The sequence below is a fragment of the Canis lupus genome, chromosome 6, assembly GCF_048164855.1.
Source record: "Canis lupus baileyi chromosome 6, mCanLup2.hap1, whole genome shotgun sequence".
NCBI lineage: Eukaryota > Metazoa > Chordata > Mammalia > Carnivora > Canidae > Canis > Canis lupus.
Genome location: NC_132843.1, coordinates 61,762,787 through 61,770,688, shown reverse-complemented (window position 1 = coordinate 61,770,688; position 7,902 = coordinate 61,762,787). Strand labels below are relative to the sequence as shown.

The 7,902-nt window shown below is 37.4% G+C and overlaps 1 pseudogene; it reads left to right on the top strand.

Annotated features, from left to right (window-relative positions):
* Nucleotides 1-3,422: 3,422 nt before the first annotated feature.
* Nucleotides 3,423-5,021, top strand: LOC140634746 (non-POU domain-containing octamer-binding protein pseudogene; annotated as a pseudogene).
* Nucleotides 5,022-7,902: the final 2,881 nt, after the last annotated feature.

The window sequence follows — 7,902 nt, the reverse complement described above, 5'->3', positions numbered from 1 at the left end:
ACCTCACCACCACATTGCCAGGGTCCTATACGAGAGTTCCTTTCAACCCATACACCATGTCCAGCTCTCAACAAAAAATTACGAGGCATAATGAAAGGCAAAAAATACATTTTTAAGTGACAGGACAAGCATCTGACCAGACACAGATATAATAGAGATATTGGAAGTAACAAACTCTTACTTTGAACAACTATAATGAACACGCTAAGGTGGCTTGTTAAAAAAAAAAAAAAAAAAAAAAAAAAAAAAAAAAAAAAAAAGGAGATAATATGCAGAAACAGAAAATATAAGCAGAGAGAACGAAATTCTAAGAAAGAATCAAAAAGAAATGCTAGAGATCAAAAATACTGCAACAGAAATGAAGGATATCTTTGATGGGCTTATTAGTAGACTGGACATGGCTGAGCAAAGAATCTCTGAGCTTTGGGATATGTTATAAAAGTTTTCAAAATTGAAAAGCAAAGAAAAAAAATACTGGACCTCCCCCCCGACCCCGCCAGAATATCCAAGAGCTGTGAGACAGCTGCAAAAACTTTAATATATGCATAATGGGAATATAAGAAGGAGAAGAAAGAAAGAAACAGAAGCAATATTTGAAGCAATATTGATTGAAATTTTCCTGAAATTCATGTCAGATACCAAGCCACCGATCCAGAAAACTCGGAGAACACTAAGTAGCAAGAGCCAAAAACAAACAAACAAACAAACAAAAAAAAACATCTAGGCATATCGTATTCAAATTGCAGGAAATAAAAAAGAAAAAAATCTTGAAAGAAGGTAAAGGAAAAAAAACACCTTACTTTAGAGGAACAAAGGTAAGAATTACTTTCTACTTCTCCTTGGAAACCATGTAAATAGAAGGGAACACAGGAAAATATTTAAAGTATGGAACAAACAAACAAAAAAATAAAAAAATCTAGAATTCTGTACCCTTGGAAATTATCCTTCAAAAGTCAAGAAGAAAAAATTTCTCAGACAAACAAAAATTGAATGAAATTTGTATCCAGTAGGTCTGCCTTGCAAGAAGAGTGTTAAAAGATATTCTCCAGAGAAGAGGAAAATGATGATAACTCAGAAACTCGAATCTACCTAAAGAAAGGAAGAGCATTAGGGAATAGGTGACAGTAAAATCAAAATCTTTATTTTTCTTATTCTTTGTTGATCTAACAGATAAGTTTGTTCAAAATAATAACAAAAATGTATTTGAAGATTATAGCTTATGTGTAAGTGAAATAAATGACAGCAATGATACAAGTGACCAGGGGGAGAAATTAGCAATATTTTGTTACTATAAAGTACTTGTACTACCCATGAAATGGTATAACGTTATTTGAAAATAGAGTTGGATTAGTTGTAAATGTATATGGCAAATTCTAGGGCAACCACTAAAAAATGTTTTAAGAGGTGTAATTGATGCATTAAAAAGAAATAGAATCCTATGAAATTCTCAATTAAAATCACAATTAGCAGAAAAAAGAGTGGGACACAAATATAGGAACACAAAACAAAAAACAACAAATAGAAAACAGTAAAATAAAATGGTAGATATTAATCTAGCTACATCAATAATTATTTTAAACAACAAAAAAGAGATTATCAGGGTGGGTCATAAAAGACCAAACTATATGATTTTTACAAGAAACCCACCTGGCTGGCTGCCTGCTCAGCGACAAGACTATTTCTCCTCCATCTGCCCCTCTCCCCTGCTCGTGCTCTTTCTCACACGCTCTCTCTAAAATAATAAAAAATAAAATAAAATAAAATAAAATAAAATAAAATAAAAAAAAAAGAAATACCTTAACAAATTTAGAACAATAAAGAAATGTATGCTGTCACACTACAATGGAATTAAACCAGAAATCAATAACAGATAACTGGAAAATCCCCAAATACTTGGAGATTACACAATATGCTTCGAAATAACACAGGAGTCAAATAGAAATACTAAGAGAAATTTTAAAATATTTTGAACTAAAGGAAGATGAAAATACAATTTAAAACTTGTGAGTTTCGGCAAAAGCAGTGCTTAAACATTGAATGCATATATTACAAAAGAAGGAAAATCTAAAATTAATAATTTAAGTTTCTACTTTAGGAACCCTAAAAAGAAGAGCAAGTTAAATCCAAGTAAACAGAATAAAAGGAATAATGTATATTAGAGCAGAAATGAAATTCCAATTTCAATGAAATTGAAAATTGGAAATCAACAGAGAAAGTCAATGAAACCAAATTCTGGTTGTTTTAAAAATCAGTAAAATCCATGTCTCTAGCTAGGCTAAGAAAAAAGAGAGAAGACACAAATGACGAATTTTAGAAATGAAAAAGGGAACATTATGACATATCTCATGGAAATTAAAAGGATATTAACAGAATACTATAATCTGAAATACTTATGATACTGTATAAGTCCAAGTATATGATATTCTAGAAAAGGCAAAATTATGGAAACAGTAAAAGAGTAATGGTTGCTAGGAGTTAAGGGAAGGGTAGGGATGAATAAGCAGAGCATGGAGGATTTTTAGGGCAGTGAAACTATTCTATATGATACTGCACTGGCATATATGTGTCATTCATTTCACATTTGTCAAAATCCAAAGAACCTCCAACATCAAAAATGAACCCTAACGTAAACCATGGGCTTTGAATGATAAGGACATCTCAATGTTGGTTCATCAACTGTAACAAATGTACTACTCTGGCTGGGTTGGGGGTTGATAGTAGAGCAGGTTGTGTGTGTGTGTGTGTGTGTGCGTGTGAAGATGGGGGATGTAGAAACTCTGTGCTTTCCACTCAATTTTGCTGTGACCTTAAACTGCTCTAAATATTAAAGTTTATTAATTAAAAAAAGGAACCTCAGTCTATAAATCAGGGCTTTTGATTTTAGCTGTTTTCTTTTTTTAATTTGTTAACCTATGAATTCTATTCCCCTCACAGATGTTTCACTTCATTTTTAGGGATAGAAGAAAACAATCTCCACCACAGGAGCCACAAGACTGTTTTGCTGGAAGCAGTGCATATTTGTTTACTGACTATTCATTATCATTGATAAACATCTTCCAGGTTGAATGTTGCAGGATGAATAATGTCAGATGCTCATTTCTTAACTAAGATCTTACTCTACCCTAGGGACAACGATTCCCTTGCAAATATCTGAAGAATTTGTTCCTTCTCTCATTCCTTTCCTATCCAGAGATAGCATTCACAAAAGGCCTCTTTCTCCCTTTGTTGAAAATCTATATTCTCTTGTCTTAGATATTTGGTTCCTTTTCAATTGCTTCAACTGGAGCTTGAGTTTCCTGCTTCTAAAGTTGTATCTGTACCTCAGAATCAAATCCAAATTTCAAACCCACTTTTCCAACTGGATCTTTTCATTTGACCATACTAAAAACCAAACAGGGTCGCCGTTACTCTGAGGAGAGAAGAGTCGGTAGCGGGGTGCAAAAATGCAGAGTAATAAAACCTTTAACTTGGAGAAGCAAAACCATACTCCAAGGAAGCATCAGCAGCAGCACCACCAGCAGCAACAGCAGCAGCCACCACCGCCACCAATACCTGCAAATGGGCAACAAGCCAGTAGCCAAAATGAAGGCTTGACCATTGACCTGAAGAATTTTAGGAAATCAGGAGAGAACACCTTCACCCAACATAGCCGGCTCTTTGTGGGCGATCTTCCTCCTGATATCACTGGAGAGGAGATGAGGAAACTATTTGAGAAATACAGGAAAGCAGGTGAAGTCTTCATTCATAAGGATAAGGGCTTTGGCTTTATCCATTTGGAAACCCAAACCTTGGTGGAGATTGCCGAAGTAGAACTGGACAACATGCCACTTCGTGGAAAGCAGCTGCGTGTGTGCTTTGCCTACCATAGTGCATCCCTTACAGTCCGAAACCTTCCTTAGTATGTTTGCAATGAAGTGCTGGAGGAAGCCTTTTCCGCGTTTGGCCAGGTGGAGAGGGCTGTAGTCATCGTGGATGTTCGAGGAAGGCCCTCAGGAAAAGGCATTGTTGAATTCTCAGGGAAGCCAGCTGCTGGGAAAGCTCTGGACAGGTGCAGGGAAGGCTCCTGCCTGCTAACCACATTTCCTCGGCCTGTGACTGTGGAGCCCATGGCCCAGTTGGATGATGAAGAGGGACTTCCAGAGAAACTGGTTATAAAGAACCAGCAACTGAAGATCCCTGGGTGGCTCAGCGGTTTAGGGCCTGCCTTTGGCCCAGGGTGCGATCCTGGAGTCCCAGGATCAAGTCCCGTGTCGGGCTCCCTGCACGTGTCTGTGCTTCTCTCTGTCTCTCTATCATGAATAAATAAATAAATAAATCTTTTTTTTTTTTTTTATAAATAAATCTTTTAAAAAAATAATAATAAAGAACCAGCAATTTCACAAGGAGCGAGAGCAGCCGCCCAGACGTCAAGAAGAACTTAGGAGCTGTACAACCAAGAAGTGCAAAAATGAAAGCAACTGGAGCTCAGACAAGAGGAAGAGCGCAGGCGTGGAGAGGAAGAGATGCGGTGGCAGCAGGAAGGATTCAAGGGAACATTCCCTAATGCAAGAGAGCAAGAGACACGGATGGGCCAGATGGCTATGGGCGGTGCTATGGGCATAAACAATAGAGGTGCCATGCCCCCTTCTCTAGTGCCAGCTGGTACCCCAGCTCCTCCAGGACCTGCCACTATGATGCCAGATGGAACCTTGGGATTGACCCCACCAACAACTGAACGCTTTGGCCAGGCTGCTACAATGGAAGGAATTGGGGCAATTGGTGGAACCCCTCCTGCATTCAACCATGCAGCGCCTGGAGCTGAATTTGCTCCAAACAAACGTCGCCGATACTAATAAAAATGTCAATGTCTAGTTTCCCCAAAACTCTTAAAGGCAGGACCTTTTTTGGACTACCCAGAATTCTGCCCTGGAAAAGTGTTACGGATTCCTCCCAATAGTGAGGTCTTTCTGGCCTGTACTACTTTGAGGGCGTTTACTGGAGGCTGAAGGCAAGGGAGGGGCGATATTTAACAAATCAGTTCTGTGTGGTATATCCTTTAACTAATTGATTTGGTGTGGTGCATTCCTGAAGTCTCATGTGATTCTTAAGGGCCTTGGGGTGGGGGGTGGGCGTGGAACCATGGCAAAATGGATCCAGTTAGAGCCCCATTAATCTTGATCATTCCATTCTTGTCCATCCTGTTCTTTTTGCTTTCTCATTCTTATATCCTCCAACACCACAGACACTGCTACATACACCACAAAAACAAACATCCCCCAATGACCTTAGCCCCATTCCATTCGCTCACAGGTGGGAATTCAGGCAAATGTCCACAAAGATCACAGACAACATACATATGATTCTGTTATATCCTGTATATTACCCCTTCATGTCCCCAGGAAGACCTTTCTCTTAGAGATTTTCATTTTAGTGTATCTTAAAAAAAATCTTGTGTTAGGTTGCCTCCATCTTTTTTCTGGGTAAGGACAACCCAGGAAAGGTCTTTTCATGTCTATGATGCTATTCACAGCTTTTGATAGGCCTAGTACAATCTTGGGAACAGGGTTGCTGTATGCTGGAGGCCAGACGGTAGCTCTTAGCCTTGCCCATCTTAGGTAGTTATGCCGTGCATTTTTTTTTTATTTGTGTACCATGTTTGATTTGTCCTTGATACCTTTGGAGTTTTTCTGAGAAATGGAGTAGTAATGCAGCATCAACTTTTAAAATACGTTTTAAGCCTTAAAAAAACAAACAAACAAACAGATCATCAACAAAAAGCTATTTTCCTTTCATATTCTTCATTGGAGTTAACGGGCTTACAACCCACCCAGAGTAATTATGTATTTGTATTAATCAACGTTTTACATGCTACCTATTTTACTTAGATACTTTGTTTACTGTTTTTCTTCCCCACCAAATGTGTAAAGTTTACAAATATAGGTGCTTTTCTCACTGTTGATTCCAAGTGTGTGGAACAGTGCTTAAATCTTTTAAATCTTTTATTGAATAAATGGGTGAATCTATCTTTTGTGAAATAGACTTTAAAAATGAGATGACTTTTACTTCATCTTGTAGTCATTTCCTAAAGTTGGAATATCCAAGTCAAAGGAATCTACGTTTTTAAGGCTCTTTAAAATGCAGTGGTTATGGCAGACGCTGTGGGGAACATCTAGCTGTGTGAATCCTGGAGCTGCTTTGGCCGTCTTGTACAAGTCAATATATCAATGGTATAAGAATGGAAGGTTAAGAAATACCTGGGTCCTTGATGGCATTACTGAGATAGAGTCCTGGTCAATTTACCCTTGAGTTTGCCCTACCTATGGATTTTTTGCTAAATGAGTTCCAATAACTACACATACGCAGTTGGGCTGAACATACATCACTTTTACTAATCTTTGTTTTAAAACATATGGTCTTAAAAGCGGTAATAACCATCATGTCCCATCTGTTAGGTCTAATAGCTTCTCATTACTCTTGAAATAAAATCTAAACTCTTTACAATGGCCTATAAACTTTCTCCCTCACTATGACCCAGTCACACGGGTTTTGTGTGTCTTAATCACATCTTTTTGTTGCTGAAAGGCCTTTGGATTTGCTATTATTTACCCAGAGTGGTTTTTCTGAGTTTTTTTTTTTTTCTTTTTGATTCTCAGCTATCAGCTCAAATAATGTAACCCCAGTTACTTTCTCCATTATATATTCTTGTTTTTCTTCATCTTACTTTTTACAATCTAATTTTTAAAATTTACTTAGTTGCTTATTGTCTTCCTCTCTCAAATATACTCATTGTGAGAGTATCATCCTTGTTTCTTCAGTTCACTCCTGTGATCTCTAACACCAAATACATGTACCCAATACATGGTCTGTTCTCAAAATAATTTTGTTTTGTTGTTTTATATATATATATATATTAATATATATATATTAATATATATATATTAATATATATATATTATTAAAGTTCGATTTGCCAACATATAGTATAACACCCAGTGCTCAACCCATCAAATGCCCTCCTCAGTGCCCGTCACCCCGTTACCCCATCCTCCCACCCACTTCCCCTTCCACACTACCCTTTGTTTCCCAGTTAGGAGTCTCTCATGTCTTGTCACCTTCTCTAATTTTTCCCACTCATTTTCCCTCCTTTACCTTATAATCCCTTTCACTATTTCTTATATTCCCTGTATGATTGAAACCATATGATGATTGTCCTTCTCTGATTGACTTACTTCACTCAACATAATACCCTCCAGTTCCATCTATCAAAGCAAATGGTGGGTAACCATCCTTTCTAATGGCTGAGTAATATTCCATTGTATATAAATATATACACGTATATGCCATATCTTCTTTATCCATTCATCTGTTGATGGACATCAAGGCTCAAAATAGTTTTTGAACAAAGGAATAAGAATATGATAACAAGTGATGATCAGAGTGCCTGGGTGGCTCAGTTGGTTAAGCATTTGCTTTCAGCTCAGGTCATGATCCAAGTGTCCTGGGATCGAGCCGAACCCCTCATTGGACTCCCTGTTCAGTGAGGAGTGTGCTTCTTCTTCTCCCTCTGCCTTGCCTCACTCATGCTTGCTCTCTTTCAAATAAAAAAAAAAAAAAACTTAAAAAAAAACCAATATGAGATGATCAAACCAATAGTTATATAAAAAAATGTTAACTAGATAAAATTATTTATTTTTTATTTTTTAAAGATTTTATTTATTCATGAGAGACAGAGAGAGAGAGAGGCAGAGACATAGGCAGAGGGAGATGCAGGCTCCCTGAGAGGAGCCTAATGTGGGATCCAGGATCACGCCTTGAGCTGAAGGAAGACGATCAACCACTGAGCCACCCAGGTGTCCCTGATAAAATCATTTTAAATACTTATGTATTTTTTAAATACAACAAAAAATAAGTAAAAGAAAGATT